The sequence below is a fragment of the Bidens hawaiensis genome, unplaced genomic scaffold (assembly GCF_021521415.1).
Source record: "Bidens hawaiensis isolate Kalapana, Puna unplaced genomic scaffold, B.hawaiensis_p1.1 tig00038524_1, whole genome shotgun sequence".
NCBI classification, from domain to species: domain Eukaryota; kingdom Viridiplantae; phylum Streptophyta; class Magnoliopsida; order Asterales; family Asteraceae; genus Bidens; species Bidens hawaiensis.
Window position 1 is genome coordinate 106,649 of NW_027496759.1, and position 16,056 is coordinate 122,704.

At 37.6% G+C, this 16,056-nt stretch overlaps 1 pseudogene; it reads left to right on the plus strand.

The window, feature by feature from the left end:
- Positions 1-513: 513 nt before the first annotated feature.
- Positions 514-2,227, plus strand: LOC143590401 (RING-H2 finger protein ATL51 pseudogene; annotated as a pseudogene).
- Positions 2,228-16,056: the final 13,829 nt, after the last annotated feature.

Sequence of the window (16,056 nt, forward strand, 5' to 3'; positions counted from 1 at the left end):
TCATTTAACAGAATTGTTTTACCTTTATTTTTAATATATTAAAATATCTTGAACAAGTATACTTGTTCAATGTATGATATGTTTTGTTATGTTGGATCAAACTATTTAGGGGGTGTTTTAGATTCTTTATTTTTTTCAACTTATAACTTATAAATTTTTTGAAAAAGTTAATAAGGTGTTTGATAAATCATAAGTCCTTATGGATTGTAACTTATGGAGAATACAAAATAAAGGGGTTGTGAAAAGTTATGAATGTATAACGTATTAACTTAATGGGTTTGATTTACCTATTACATCTCTCTAACCTAAAACACCTATTTCGCCTCTTTTAAAAAAGTGTCATTTTTATTCATTTTGGTTTCACACATATGTTAATCCAAACATTTTTTTAAAAACTTCTTTTAAAAAATTTATAAGTTAATAAGGTCTTTTTAACAAAAAGTCATTTGTCATCTAAATAAGCAATCCCAAACACACATTTAATATCTTAAAAATATTATCATCATGTTTTATTTAAGTTAACCAACGTAAGTAACATGTTAATTTAGAACAAGGAAACGACAAATAAACTATAAATATCTTCAAATACATATCATCAAAAGTTAATGCAAATTTTTTATATGGATTATAGATATCCAAGGTTTGGTGAACCCACATATCAACATTTCACCAACTAACAAAGCTTTCCAGGTCTTGGAGGTTGAACTATCACCATCCAAATCAAAACAAACTCAACCACCCCAAACTCCCAAGCCTTGTGGTCAACAAGCTATCATTTTCACTTCATAAAAAGATAAAGTAAAGCCCAAAAATTAAAGAGAGATACGAAGTTGATAGACCAACAAAAGATAAAGTATACCCAAGAATATTAAGACACACATCACCACCACCCCACCACCCCACCCTTCCCTTTACTTTACTTCCCGTATCATCTAAGACTCTTCCCTTTACTCTTCTATGTCTTTTCCCTTTTTTGGAACTACATAGGTTGTTGATTGTTGTTTTGTACTTGTTTCATAGATTGGTGGTCATGGGTTCTATGGGTAACCCTAGCAACACCAACTATCCACCTTATAATGGTTATAGAGATTGTTCACAAGGCATTTGTAGCATATATTGCCCACAATGGTGTTACATAATATTCCCACCACCGCCCCCGTTCCAATCGGGGGATGATGGTTCGAACATGAATTTTTCCCCTCTCATTATTGTGGTGATTGGGATCATAGCGAGCGCTTTCCTTTTAGTAAGCTACTACACCATCATCTCCAAATATTGTAAAAGGAGAGAAAACCAGTTGACTCCGTCTGTAGAATCTGAGAACCGAAATCAATCAACAACTCATGACCAGTGGCAACATGCACAACATGCAGCCACTGGACTCGATGAGTCATTGATCAAGTCCATCGCGGTATGCAGATACATGAAAGGTGATGAGGTGGTGGAAGGATCTGATTGCGCGGTTTGTCTTAGCGAGTTTCAAGATGGTGAAAGTGTGAGATTGTTGCCAAAATGTGGCCATGCATTCCATCTTCCATGCATTGACACTTGGCTAAGATCACATTCCAATTGCCCGTTATGTCGGTCCCATGTCATGCCTGGTATCCCAATACCATTCCAACGACCTTTGGAATCACAAATCCGATCCAATTCCAATCTTAATGTGTCTTCTCTTGTATTCCAAAGGAGGAATGATCTTGTTCTTGTTGTTCAAGAACCCGAACCACATGATCATATAGATGAAGTTGTCGTTAACATCTTCATAAATGAGAATATACAAGAATACCCTTTTCATGAACAAGAGTACAATGTCAATGGAATTAGAAGATCCACTTCATTGGGATCAATGTCTTACCAAAATCGAAACCTTTTGATTTCTGATATACTAAGGATTGAAGATGATCAAGAAGATCAACAAGTGGGCACATCCAAAGGAGATAATAGTAATTCAGGAAAGCGAATCAATACAATGAAACGATCGGGTTCCACAGGGAGATCGTTCGTGTTCATGAGGAACGAGAAAGAAAAAAGTTTCATTATATCCGACTGATCGAGGACAGAATTGTAATATTATGTGTACAAAGAGAAGATATGATTATGTAGGCTTTCATTGTTTTTACACGTGGGAAGATCTAAATGCTTGAATACTGTACATTTTTCATAGTTAAGTTTTAGCTACGAGATATAAAACAATTATAATCTTTTTTAATGATGTTTGAACTATCCTTCTTTTTTTATTAGTTGGTTAGACGGAATGCCAATCATTAAATTGGTTTCAATGTTATGCGTCTGATTCTTCCAAAAACATTATTAGGAGGAAACTCATTATTGTTGGGAAATTTTTTAAGTCATGTTTTAAATTTGAAACCTTAAAATAAATCTTAACCATTACCTTATGTCATTAAACCTGAATACAATGGCATAAAACAGTTATACTAATTTTGTTTTTGCTAGTTTGGGTTATCATTTAATTTGTTCGAAATAGAATTTTTTACTATTACGTGATAAATTCAACTTGACTTGTGTAATATGTAAAATTTTAGTTGGTTTATTAGGCTATATGTTGCCCATTAAACATTCATCTGCCTACCAGTTTGTCTATCCTTCATAATAATCGAGTTCATAAGCTCTTCATACTTCCCCGCATACTTATTGAATGTATCTATACACATAAAAATACATTAAATCAGATAATAACAATATAATTTTGGTAGTTTTCTTAAATGCACACAATATGATGGAGAAGATAACAAGCTGAAATAATAAACTTGTTAATATAATTAGAAAAAAAGAAAAGAATATTAGCCAATGAACCACCTAAGCATGAATATTAGCCAACACATACACAAAACAGTAAGCATGAGTAATTTTCAAAAAGTCAATTCACAAAAGACAACTACTTAATAATTTATATGGGCTTTCAGCTTGATCTATTAATGCAAATACAGTAGGCTATTATCAAGTTTTACATGGTCACGTCAACAATATTTTTCGAAGCAATGAAATGAATCTAACCTGATCCATGAGTCCATGACGATGTTTCCACGGATTTCGAGATGAACGAACCACGACTTGATCTTCTTCTTCGATTGCTTGAGACCTGCAATGGCTTTTCGGGGGTGTGGAGGTGACTGCTAAGAAATCCTGAGGATCTCTTGTTTACAGACACAAAAATAGGGTAGTGGCTCTTATTGAGCATGACCCCCTAACAAGGAGGTGGAGACCTCCTTATATAGAGAGCCTCATGGCCACCATCATGGTACCCTAATGGGCCTAGCCCAGTTAGGGTTACCTCCACAAAACCCCCTCAGCCCAATAGCATTGTATTAGTCCATATAATAAAATAAGCCAAACATAATAAATTTAGGGTCGTAAAAACCGGGTTTAGTACCATACCCCTACAATATTAATCTAATACAGTAGGCTACTACCAATGTGGCTAAACTCATTCGGTTTTTGACTCTTCGGGTAACACATATTGTTGTTTTTTTAAACACTATCATAGCAATTACGCACGTAGTAAGACTCGTACATTTTTGGTTCTCCATTATTGCCACTAGTGGTTGATATTAGCACATCACCATTTTGACCTAGTAGTATGTGCAGATTAGTTCAAATTGATTTTCCGGGTATATCTTAAGTATTTGAGGGTTTTTCATATAAAATCATTTACCCTTTATGCAATCAACAACAGTACATACCTGCAGAAAGGGCATTTTGGCAATCATAGGCAGATTGCCCAAGCTGTTCAAACGGGATAGAAAAGATAACATAACGACCACTAAATGCCCTTTCCATTATGTATCCTAGCAGTTCATAATGACTCACATTAAGCAATCATCGGCAGATCGCCCAAGCAGTTCAATCATGACATGAAACAACACATCCGACGTGATCTTCACCAAACATTAATTCATACATATATATATATATATATATATATATATATATATATATATATATATATATATCTACCTAAGTAAATGTCACATTTTCCATTTAAATCTCATTGTATATTCATTGTGACATTTTATCAAACACTTGGTGTGCCTTAAAGTTTAGCATAAACATGTACCAAACTAATGTCATCAGTTCCATTAAAACACATATGAGCCAACTCAAAAAATGAATCTCCAAAATACATAGGCATATATAAGAAGATGAATTAAATTCATTAACAATGAATGATGTACATAGAAATATACATCTTTTAAGCATCAAATAATCTCTAAAAACTGCAATTTCTATCAAATAACATAGCATAAAAGGCTACTTATCATAATAAAATATAATTTCAGGTGAAACCAAGCCCAAACGAAGAAATAAGCGAAAAGACGAAGAAAAACAGAAAAAAATACAAGAAAAACAAAGAAACACGCCCCCCATGCCTCAAGAAACACGCCCCCATGCTTCTGAACACAAGAAAAGACAAAACCTGGAAGCCAAAGCACGGGGCCGTGCATCTCAACCACGGGGCCGTGGACGTCTGCACAAAAAAGACAAAAAGAATCAGCACATGTCACTAAAAAGCACGGGGCCGTGCATCAGTAAGCACGGGGCTGTGGTCACCTTTCAGAAAAGACAAAACAAATCTGGCACATGTCATAAAAATGCACGGGGGCGTGCCTACTAAGCACGGGGCCGTGCTTCACACTCCAGATTGCCTATAAATAGTGGCTCATGTTGCACTCATTTGGTGTGCCTTGAAAAGACTTCTATCTGATTCTCTCTTATAAAAACACACTAACACTCACATAGAAGGTTTAGTGAAGAGTTTGAAGGCTTGGAGATCATCACCATCAACCATCATCACCATCATTAAGAAGGAAGATTCATCTACATTTGGTAAGACCATTCCAAGTTTAATCATGTATTTATTATCATCATTCACCTTAATGTTTATCATTATGCTCATTATGAGCTAAACTCCTTTTACCATCTAAAATCTATGAAGAAGCTTTATTTTGCTTGATAATTATACAAAACATGTGGTGTAGTCCAGTAAAGTACATGGTTATATTACAATTATCTTTTGATGGGAAATGTTTCACCATCTTAAATCACTAATTCAAAGTTGGTGGTTGTCAATTCTATTGGCAATCGTTCATGTTCTTGAAAGATAGAAATACTTTGATACATTATCGAAACACGGATCCTTATATTGTACTTAGAAATGATGAGATATAGGTTATGATGTATTTCTCTAAATCTTGGTAATCCGAAAATGGCTTTGCTTAGGATATCAAGCTAGTTAAAGAAATCATATGTTAATGGAATGTGTAATCATAACCTACATAAATCAACCAAGAGGAGGTTGTGTGATGAACTACAACCACCCGAAGTTGTTAGAATTGGTATTTGAGAAATCGAAGTCAATCCTAATTTTTCTACTTTACGAAACTACTTGCCAACTTAAATTGACATCATTGAGATGGCATGACATTAGGAAAGGGTGGACTTTAAAATGCGCTTGCTATCTCCTTAGTGCCAAAGATGCTCACTTAAGGTTTAAGGAGCTATCTATTACTACGACAAAGTTACCACATGTTTAAATATTATTTATCAATGCTAAAATGGAGTGGATTCTTGATCTTAGATGGTAACCTTCGCATAATTGAACAACTCGTTTAGAATCTCTTGTCTTGGTCACCTATATATTATATATAAGTATATATATTTTATAAAAAGTTCAAAAATTTACCCCAAAATGATTAAAACCTCTGATTAAAGTAAAACAACGATTAACGATTAGAAACATTTGTGTTCACGGATCGATACTTGGTTCTTACCAATACTATTCTACATATACGATATGTACACTTGCTTATTTTGTGTGTGTTTAGTCTTTGTAGAAATCACTTTTATAAATTTAAAACACGATCTTGTGCAAAAGCAAATCATCCATCTCTTTCATATTATACCGCACGCACGCAGCACACATCAAGTTTTTGGCGCCGTTGCCGGAGACACGGTACGTTTCTAAGAACAATCCAAGTTTTAATTTAATCATTGTCTATAATTGTACAAATTTTTAACTTCTATTTTATTTTATCTTTATTTTTTTCTTTTATACTAAAATATATAGTTTTACGGCTAACCTAATTTTAACCTTTATTTACCTTACCTCTACTTTAGCTTAACTAATTTTAACCTTTAGCTTTACTAATTTAGACCCTAGTTTAGTTTAAAATAGCTTAGCCTAACTCATAGTTTAACTTAGACTAACTTTAGCTAACTTTTACTTTAGTTTTCATTTTGATTTAGTCCCATGTATGTCCTCTACTTTTGAATCCGAGCTTGTTTCTCCAATTTCTGAACCGGAACGACTCTTTCGTCGACGAACTCGTAAACGGACTACATAAACCACCGAAGCAATCAAAGACGAATCAGTAGACGCCACCACATTAGGAGAAAATCAAACCTAAGAAATGATGACGGCCTAGAACAATGAGCCAAACATGAGCCAGAATGCCAAGCCAACTCTCGAAGGCTATGGCAACGGAGTGGCTCCCCCCGAAATCACCGAAAATTTCGAAATCAAATCAAGCACCATTCATATGGTGGAAAATTCAGTTCAATTTCATGGTCTCCTCGACGAAGACCCTCTTTATCACATATCTAGAATCCTACGGATATGCGGGACCTTCAAAATTCAAAACTGTTCAGATGATCAAATCAAGCTTAAACACTTTCCTTTCTCTCTAAGGGGCCAAGCCCTAGAATGGATAGAATCTATTTCCTCTGGTTCCATCACCACTTGGTACCAAATGGTTGAACAGTTTCTCCTTAATTATTTTCCGCCCGAAAAAACTGCCAAATACTGAGCCAGCATTACCGGATTCCGGACCGATGATGATGAATCGTTACACGCAGCATGGGAAAGATACAAAAGTTGTAACACCACGTTCCTAACCCTTTAAATTTAGGCTTAAATATACTAACTTAGAAAGTACAGGGACCAGAATTGTAAATTCTGAAAATATTGTCCCGTCGCGGTACGCGACGGGGGTAACATGTAAACCCATCGCGGTACGCGATGGGGTTGGTGAGTCACCGGACACGTGTTGAAACCGTGTCGACACGTGGCACAAAACGACAGGCCACGTGTCATCACCGCATAAGGCGGTGTAAAAAGGCGGCGTCGCGGTACGCGACCAGTCCCAAAGGACCGGGCGTGGTACGCGACGGGGCCCGGAATCACCTATATAAGGGGGGTGACGGGCATGAGCTCCATTCATCCCATTTTCACCTCCACTTTCACACACATAACCTCGTAAGGCGTGCCCCGTTGCCGTAGCAAGCCGACGTGCTGTTTTCTCGTAATTCGTGCAAGAAACAAAGTGGGAATTAAGCTAGCAACCATATAAGCGAATAGATCAAGATCCTTCCTTTTCTTATTATCAATCTAAGCATCCGAACTAAGGTAGGAGTTATGTTTAAGTTATTTGAATTATAGCTTAGACTATCAATCGAGGCTGTGGCCTTTAACCTTGATCGTATTTTACAAACATTCATTCACAATCATGTTTTCATAAACGTTACTTCATGATGAAGTAATGTTAAACGAAAGTTATATTTTGACGGGCATGTAGTAACTGGAAGGGAGATATCACTAGTAGTAAGTTTCTTGCCTAAGGAAAAGTAATTCGCATAAATCCCAATCAACCGAGGGGCCCGTTTACTTACATGGAGAAACTTACCAACGTGATAGAACCTATTAGGCCAAAGCATGCTATATCAAACGTCACATAAAACAAGTATTTTCATTCACAATCAAAGATAAACGATTTCAAGGTTAAGCTTACAATAATAGCTTAACATCATTCAAAACATTCATACGAACCTATTTATGTATAGGTTAATATCATTCACAGTCGATCAATCAATGAGTCAAGGTTTACAACACCGACGGTACAGGTGAATACGTCAACCTTTTTAATCAGTCAAAACATATTTATACTCAATGAGACGAACGAGTGTTTGTCTTAACGAGTCAATCAATTTCTACATGAGATAATGAAATCTCTAAACATTATAATACAAAGTAGAGAATAATATCAACTCAGACCGAATACGCATGTGTCTGGATCCAAACATAACTGTTAAAGCTCAATCAATCAATCAAATGCAATGAAGCTACGAGCTTAAACGGTCATGACCAGTTCTTAGTTTAGGGTCGTTTGGCTCGGAGAATACCGTTGTGTGTGTAACGCAGTGGTACATATACCAGAAGTAGAAATGCTTCTGCTAAGATTGTCAAGAAAACTACATTTGTATTATATTGTCATTCAAAATGTTTTATTGAGTCATACGTGTTCACCAGCATATCGCTGACGTATTTTTCCAACCCATTGCAGGTAATTAAGCATAAGTAGCATTAACAAGGATTGGAGTCTTAATGAAGATAGAAGCGCGTACAAGATGGCTCCGTTTTTTATATAAAATTCCTTGTAATATCAAAACATATATTTTGTAAACCAATACTCGGGTATTTAATTCCCGAGTAAATTTTCAATGTAAATTAATATTATATTCAACCTAAAGTCTTCCGCAAAAATTAACCCATAAACTCTGATATATTTACAAAACAGGTACCAACTCGTGGTCACACGCCTAGGCCCTAAGTCAGGGTGTGACAGGATGGTATCAGAGCCATCGGTTTCAGCGAATTAGGTATTAAACATTAGTACCTAGGCTTTAACCATTATTATCATCGTTATTATTATCCGTAGGGATAAGATAGGATTGGTAAACCTCCTATCCCTAACCTAACTAAAGTGCAGATGTCTTATATTAACTACTTTGGTCGTAGACACCGAGTAGCCATACGACCAGTACCGACAATCATTCACGAACCATCTGATATGGAAAGTAGCAATAGTTACTATACTAGCTTTTTCAATCGTGATCAACCAATCAATCCGGTGTTACCGTACGGGAGTCAACCTGTGTATCTCCCGGCCAGTCAACAATTTCCAATCGAAATCTCTGATAATACCGAGGACAACGTTTCCCAGTATTACTCCTCCGACATTCCAACATACCATCCTTCCGAGGAACAGGAGGTGCATAGTAAAATCAAACAAGAAACTGAATCGGAGTCATCAAGCTGGATGAATTGTCACTCTGATCAAAGGAGATGGCAATTCGGATCACCACCATTGGGTTATCAATACCAGATCCCACCGACTATAGCTGAACCAAGTCATAAGCCAAAGATGAGGGTCAACTTACCATACAAAAAGAGATCAATTCAATCGCCAATCAAAAATCCTTATGAATCTGAGGAAGATTCCGAGGAAGAGGAGGATTCCAAGAAAGAAGATGAGGAGAATCAATATCCTTATTTTCCATCCTATAAGGGATCAATACCGTCGATCTCCCAGCAAGCAAAAGAGATTCGGGAGGAGGCAAATCTCATCGAGGAGTTTTACACCAACAACATCCCTGATGAAGAAACGCATCCGTACATTGCTAACCCGCAAGAGAATGCTTATCTCTTTCCAGCCGCATCCGCACCAACGGGATATCCAAACCCGCCAGATTCGGTGATGAACGAGCTGAGAAATGATAAAGTGGACAAAAAGAGAATAGGGAGAAAGATTTCAAGAAGTGTGACAAGATGAAAAATCTTGTTACAAAATGGATTAAGGATTAGGAATTATGGCTATGTACTGTTATAGTTGTTGTGATCTTTTTCTTGTAAGATAAATAAATGTAATATAAAGTGTGTCTTTTCTAAAATTTTGTTTTATTCATGTAGCAGAATGTCTAAAGCAAACAGTAATCAAGAAACTCAAGTTAACAATAAAGGAAAGACAATCGAAGAAATATTACAAGAAAAAACGACTGTGGAAAACATACAAGCCATACCACAAAATTATGTGCTTGGTATCCGCGATCTAATAAAAGAGGTTGTAGGTCCAATTTATGACATTTTGAAAAACGATCCTAGCCGTACTGCCTCTCAAACTAACAAAAGAAGTAAGAGTGAAACTGTTAATTCGAAAAGAGAATCAAAGAAAGAATCCAAGAAGGAATCAGAAAAGAAAGAAACTAAGAAAGAGAAAGAACCGAAAAAGAAAGAAGGGAGTGATGAAAGCTCGACTGCGGAAAACAACCTCCATGAAAAGACAAAGAAATTAAAGATACATGAGGGTTGTGATTTCAAGGTGTTCAAAGTTTATAACCCCAAAGAGTTTCACGGGGATAAAGGAGTGATACATACCCTCCGATGGTTGTAGGAAATGGAATCGATTGTAGTAATAAGCAAGTGTACGGAGAGTGAAAAAGTGCAGTATACCTCCCATATGTTCAAGGGAGAGGCGTTGGAGTGGTGGAATACCCTGATTGGAATCAAGGGTAGAGAGAATTTATACAATCTAGACTGGGCAACATTCAAGGCTATGGTGTTGAAGAAATTCTGTCCGATCAACGAGATGGATCAGATTCAAACCAAGCTGTGGAACCACAAGGTTGTGGGAACCAATCTCAAGGAATATAACACCAAGTTTCTTGAGTATTGTAGAATCGTACTTCACTTGGTCACTCCTGAAATCAATAAAGTGACACGCTATATTTACGGGTTGCCAATAGAAATCCGTGACTTAGTCTGTTCACATATGCCATCCACGACGGAGTCTGCTATGGAGTTGGCCGGATATCTGATGGACGGGATGTTGAGGAATCGTGATGAGAAGAAGAAGGATGATGGCAAATCATCAGTAGGTGGAAAGGTAAGGAAACCCGAGAAGAAGAGAGAAGGGGCATTCGTGTATAGCCGTCCCGTTTGCAAGTCATGCGGTAGGAGACATTTCGGAAGATGTCTTCGACCAACTAACACCGTGGTATGTGGATTTTGCAAGAAACCGGGACACACAGAAGTAGATTGTAGGAAGAAGACAGGAGTATGTTTTGAGTGTGGCGAGAAGGGGCATTATAGTACTGAGTGCCCAAAGAAGAAGCAAATGGTAGTGACAGTTGGTGCAAGTGGCAGCGGTGTGAAGACCGATGCCAAGAAATGAAACGCTCGTGTCTTTATGTTAGACACTCAAAAAGCAGCTGATATACCAGACGTGATCACCGGTACGTTTCCTATAAATAATGTTTATGCTAGAGTTCTATTTGACTCGGGTGCAAACCAAAGCTTTATTGATTATAAATTTTGTAGTCTATTAAATGAGCCCTTAGTTAAATTAGATAAACATTATGAAGTCGAGACTGCTGATGGTAATGTAAGTAGAATAACCGAGGCTTTAGATAGTGCCACAATTTCTTTAGCCAATCACGTCATACCTCTCCGATTGTTACCCACGACATTAGCAGGTTTTGATGTAGTTTTAGGTATGGACTGGTTGTAATTTAATCAAGCCCGTATCCTATGTAACGATAGAGCCATCGATATTCGAACACCCAATAACAAAACCATTCGTATAACCGGAGATAAAGAAGGAGGAAAGGTAGGAATCATTTCCAAGATCAAAGCAAGTCATTTCATAGGTAAAGGATGCCTCGCATTCATAGCCTATGTAACCAAAGAACCCGAACCAAAGAAGATGGAGGAAGTGCCAATCGTGTCCGAATTTCAAGATGTATTTCCTAATGAGTTACCAGGAGCCCCGCCTGATCGAGAAGTAGAATTTAAGATCGACCTCATGCCAGGAACATCACCAATTGCCAAATCACCTTATCGTCTAGCACCAACGGAAATGAAAGAACTAAAGAAACAGTTAGATGAACTTTTGGAGAAAGGATTTATACGACCAAGTTCTTCACCATGGGGAGCCCCAATTTTGTTCGTAAAGAAGAAAGACGGATCGATGAGGATGTGTATAGATTATCGAGAACTGAACAAGGTCACGATCAAGAACAAGTATCCATTACCAAGAATCGACGACTTGTTCGATCAGCTTCAAGGAGCAAGTTGTTTTTCCAAGATTGACCTAAGATCGGGTTATCATCAATTGAAGGTACAAGAAGAAGATATACCAAAGGCAGCCTTTAGAACCCGATACGGACATTATGAGTTCACCGTGATGCCTTTTGGACTCACTAATGCACTGGCAGCTTTTATGGACATGATGAATCGGATTTGCAAGCCATATTTGGACAAGTTTGTTATTGTTTTCATCGATGACATCCTTGTTTATTCAAAATCCAAAGACGATCATCAAGTTCATCTTAAGATCATACTTGAAACCCTAAGGAACGAGAAATTATACGCCAAATTCTCGAAATGTGAGTTTTGGTTGTCCGAAGTACAATTTCTTGGTCATGTTATAAACGAGAAGGGTATTCAAGTAGACCCAGTAAAGATTGAGGCTATAACTAAATGGGAGAAACCCAAGACACCGACTCAAGTCCGAAGTTTTCTAGGCTTAGCCGGATACTATAGATGATTCATTCAAGATTTCTCTCGAATAGCTGTCCAATTAACTTCACTCACAAGGAAAGCAATTAAGTTTGAATGGGGACCGAAGCAAGAGGAAGCATTCGAAACACTAAAACAAAAGTTAACTAATGCACCGATTCTGGCTTTGCCAGAAGGCTAGAAAACTTTATCATTTACTGTGATGCTTCGCACACGGGAATGGGAAGTGTTTTGATGCAAGGAAAGAAAGTGATTGCTTATGCTTCTAGACAATTGAAAGCTCATGAAAAGAATTACACCACTCATGATCTTGAATTAGGCTCTATAATTTTTGCATTGAAGTTATGGCGACATTACTTGTATGGTGTAAGATTCATGGTATACACTGATCACAAAAGTTTGAAGCATATATTCGATCAGAAGGAATTGAATATGAGACAAAAGCGTTGGATGGAAACACTTAATGATTACGACTGTGAGATCGTATATCATGAAGGAAAAGCCAACGTGGTTGCTGACGCCTTAAGTAGAAAAGAACATGAAAAGCCCAAGAGAGTTCGCGCTCTTAGATTGGAACTTAAAATCGATCTAGCTAGCCAAATCAATGAAGTTCAGAAGTTGGCACTGGAAGAAGGAAATATTAAAGCTGAAAAAGAGAATGGAACAATTGATCAGTTGATTAAAGGAAGTGATGAAATACTTAGACTCGGTACAAGGATTTGGGTACCGATGATCGGAAGTCTAAGAGATAAAATTTTAGAAGAAGCACACAAGTCAAAATATATGATGCATCCGGGAAGCAACAAGATGTATCATAATCTAAAAGATGATTATTGGTGGATCGGGATGAAGAAAGACATTGCTTTGTATGTAGCTAAGTGCCTGACGTGTTCAATGTGACATCTGCCCCGATCCGACCCGACCCAGGTACCCGTTTCTCTGACCCGATCTCTTTCTTTTATGATTTAATATTTATTTATACTTATATTTTACTTTTAATAATAATAATATATATTTTCCTTCCCGCCTCTTTCTCTCTCTTTCTTTCCGCCGTCCCGTCCCTCTCCTTCTCTCTTTCCGCCTTCTTTTCCCTCTTATCGCCGTCCCGCCCTTAAGCCTTGTTTCCCTCTTTTTCTTCTAACTCTTTTGTTCCTTCCCGCCTAAGGTTGTCTGCGCAGACCCCTTGCAAGGAAGCCTGCGTGAAGACCACCTGTTTCAGCGATACGCGAGACGAACTCTTCTCGCAGCGCGCTAAGGATTTGTAGTTCTTCTCGCAGCGCGCTAAGAATCGTAGTTCATCCCTCGACGGGCGAAGAATTATAGTTCTTCCCGCGGCGCGCTAGGAATTCTAGTTCCTCCCGCGGCGCGCTAAGAAATGTGATTCTTCCCGCGACGCGCTTAGAAATGAAGTTCTTTCCGCGACGCGTTAAGGTTATTTCTGTCTGCCTTCGCGCTCGCGCTCTCTTGACCTTCTGTGTCTGCCTTCGCGCCTTAGCCTTCTCGCGCTGAACCCTTTGAGTTTTCTTCTGTTTAATCTAGCCGTTTGCTTTTGTGTTGTCTTATCTTTTGAGCTGTTGACCTAATCTGCTTTATGTCTGAAAAGCCACTTTTGGCGCAGCATGCGCACCAACCCCATTGGTTGACAGAAAAAGTGACTGACATTATCTTTTGAGATCTGCTTTTGCCATGCTTGACCAGTGCCTTTATCTGACCCGCCCATGCTTTTTACTGCTCCCTGTCAGCTTTATCTTGCCCCCCTGCAGCTGCCATATCTTTCCATATCTTTTGCTTTTGGATTCTTATGCTTTTTGATATCTTTTGCTTGATCCTGCTAAAGATCCTTTCCCCTTTTCTAGGGATTATGTCTCCTAGGGTTTTCCTATAAATAATAGTAATATTTTCATAACACTACACACACAAAACACTTAATCTCTCCTGTTCTGCCCCTTGCTCTCTCTGCCGTCTTCCTCTCTGCCTCCGTCTTCCTCCCTGTTCTGCCCTGCTTTTTCGGTAATATATATATTATATATAATAATTTACTTATTAATTATGCTAACTTATAATCAAGACTTAAAACAAATCATTAAAACAATAATCTTTAATTATAGGTTAACTTGTGCTTGTTTAAAGTTGGTTCTTGCTTTATCTTACACCGCATCGTTTATCAAGTGAGTAATCTCGTACCTAATCCCTTTTTGCTTTTAATGTTTTGGGATGTTCATGTGTTCATACAAACTTAGAGTCTTAAACTTGTTTATGAACTTTAGTCGCGCAGTATCCCATGTGTTGAGGACGTAGACTTGGCTGTTTATTTGTATGTGTGGATCATTAACCGTCTTGTCGGTCTATTCCGCAGTTTTCATGGTACCATTAGATGAACACGGGAGAACTATCGTTTATGATTTTCTCTTTTGTTTACACATGCACAGTTTGTCTTGTTTGTGAGCTCAATTGTGAGCACTGGCAGTCTTATGAATCTTAGAGTTGGTCCCGATCAGATTACACCCTTGTTGAAAACCAGACATACACATGTTGCGCGCAGATTTATGATTATCTATGTATTGTATTAAACTTGATTTCTCACCAACACGCAAGTGTTTGACGTTTATTTTAACACATGTTCAGGTTTGCAGTAGCTGTTTTGGAGCTTGTGGACACATAGGAAGTTTTCTTTATTTTGGACCTTGATTAAAATGTATCAAGACAAGTTATTTGCTGTTCGAATATTTTGATTTATAATATATTGATTTATGATGATTTATGTTATCTTGTGTTTACCCTGCGCGTGCGCGAATGAATGTATTTATTAAATATTGACACCCAATAGTGTCACGAGTAATGAAACAATATGTGGCGCCCCGATGTATAATCCGCCTTTGGTCGGGGTGTTACAGATTGGTATCAGAGCTCGTTGACTTTAGGATAGGTGGTTAGACGTAACGACCTAGAATACCTAAGAGTCCCTTCTCGCGCATGAGAGAAATCTCATGTTCGCGCGCTTATTGTTAATTACTCGTTATTTATAAATATGCTTGCGCCAACGCAGCGTATGGTTTTATGTTTTACTTCGCGATATTTCGATTTTTGCTGAATTTCGATTTTTATTGGTTTTACTTACATATTCGTTTGTTGGGTTTGAAAATCCGAAAAGTCATGGTGATACATGAATAGTTGATTTTCAACTTCCATTTACGATTATGTTCTGAGGTTGGAGACTTGAAAAGTCATGGTGGTACATGAATTGTCAACCTCCAATACTCATTTTCTTGTGTATTTTATATTGAAGATTGAAAAGTCATGGTGATACATGAATCGTCAATCTCCAATACTCGTTTGCTCGTATATTTTAAATTGGGAATTCGGAAAGTCATGGTGATACATGAACTGTCGATTCTTGATTCGAATTTGTTAACTTTATTAAGTCTGCATTTAGGATCATTTATTTTACTTTAACTTTTGACAGTAACTGACTCCGCGAAACCAAGCTTTTCGAGGTTATACTTTGCGCTAAAACCAAGATATTAACTAAAATTAAAATTTTTATAGAATGCCTCCGCTATCTCGCCGATTTCAGAGAAGAGAAGCCTCGCGCATGCGTAGACAGCAACGTTCCCAGGAAATGCCCGCCGCAATAGCCCAAGCTTTGAGCCAAAACAATACCAACACCTCCAGTTATAACATTAAAT